Raw genomic sequence first — 1,859 nt, forward strand, 5'->3', positions numbered from 1 at the left:
CGGCAACATCCTATCTCAACAACATCCTATCTCAGTAACACTCTGCTATTATTACACAGCACAATTAAGTGATAAAGCTCTAATCGCCTTATCTGATAGAGAGGGGCAGGGCAGCAGGGCAGGAGCTGGCCTCTGCGCCTCAATGGGTTGGGTTTATGGGACGGATGGCATCAAATCAGGCATTTTAAAGCCGCCTTATGCACAAACAACCCCGGGTCAGTGGACAGACATGACCCCATGGTAGCACCGGGCTTTCTCGCCCCAAACCTGGGTCAGCGGCATCGCCCCTGTGCTGGTTTTTTGTTGTGTTTTTTTTAAAGTTTGGTATTCCCCAAATCCCAATTCTTGCCAATTCCGTACTTGACCTAAGCACCACTCCCAACTCTGCCAGCTTTCGGCAGAGTGGCCTTAGGAACTCAAAATAAAGCCCTCCGAAATCCGCCCCCGCGTGACCATTTCCCAAATACACCCCAATCCACCCAGCCAGTGAAGCCGCCTGTGCCCCCCACCCCAGCCCAGAGGCCCTGGTGAGGCAGCACCCACCTCCCAGGGCGAGCAGGGCGCAGCCACAAAAAGGCCGATGTAAATCGCATCGTTAGCATTCTTTCCGTTTTAATAACCCAAGGTGTTACCAGCAACAGTGTTGCTGATTTTTATCTCCTCTGTGCCTTTTAAGAGCTCCAATTTGTTTTTCTTGGAGATCTCATTTTGTTTTATTAAAGCTGACACTGAAGCGGGAAAGGAGACATTCTGGGCTCAGAACAAAAATATCCCATTTAAATACCCCATATTATTTTCTTGGAAATGCTTCTCCTTTTACTTTAATTAAGCTCTCCCCAGGATTGTGAGCTTGGCGTGCTTGGCTTTCAGGCAAGTTTAACCCCAGACAAGTTCCTTCCACCTCCCCGCTTCCATGGCTTACACAAACCATAAGAAATAAACTGGGTTTTGCTAAAATACGTGGATTAATAGCTGGCCTGCCATCAAGAACATCTTGACGTTGCCTCTTCGTCACTGGCCAGCCATGGAGCAAGCACACACCCCCAGGTGCACTGCTCACTTCACCGCCAGACCCAAAAAGCAGCTTTTCTCTCTATTCTTTTCATTCTTTTCTGCTACTGCAATGGTGGGTATGGAATGGGAAGACCCACCCCCAGTACCTGGCCATACCCCATGCTGGATATCAATAATTACCCCTCTTCTCCATGGTAGAAGCATTTTAGGATGATTGCAAAGTTAAAACACTCCAAAAGTTGGGAAATCCCAGAAGGGAGCTTGTCTGGGCATCATCTGGTGCACACTCATTATGTAATTACCATCAATCTTTAATCACGCATGATTTTTTTTTTCCATCGGACCCGATTCAGGCAGTGCACAAGAGGCACAATCCTCACTTAAGGAACTGCCATGAAGATTTGATTTCCACCTCGGCGTGCTCCCAGCTTGTAAAAACCCTCTGGCCGAAATACCTGACCCCTTGGCAAGCCCCAGTGCACCTCTAAGAGGGACGGATTTCACCACCCTTTTACGCACAGGATCTGCGAGCAGACGGATTAAGGCCAAGAGTTTGAAACAAAAAAGCTTTGGTTTTGTGCCGGATGCAAGGTGGCCAAGAAAGGGGTTTTTGGGGATGCTACAGGGGGGCTGCGTGACCCGGTGGTCCCCATCCCAGCCGGTTTTTGGGGATGGGGCGATGGGTTCCTGCAGTGCAGGAGGGTTGTTTCTTCTCCCCAAGAAGAGCCCCAGCATTTGCCCAGGGCGAACCCCAACAAGTCGGCCCATGCAGCAAGCGCCCGCGCCGCTCCGGCAGCACCTGGGGCTTCCCCACCCCTAAAAGCCATCACCAAGCTGCTAAACCC

This window comes from Mesitornis unicolor, unplaced genomic scaffold (assembly GCF_000695765.1).
Source record: "Mesitornis unicolor isolate BGI_N332 unplaced genomic scaffold, ASM69576v1 scaffold44635, whole genome shotgun sequence".
NCBI lineage: Eukaryota > Metazoa > Chordata > Aves > Mesitornithiformes > Mesitornithidae > Mesitornis > Mesitornis unicolor.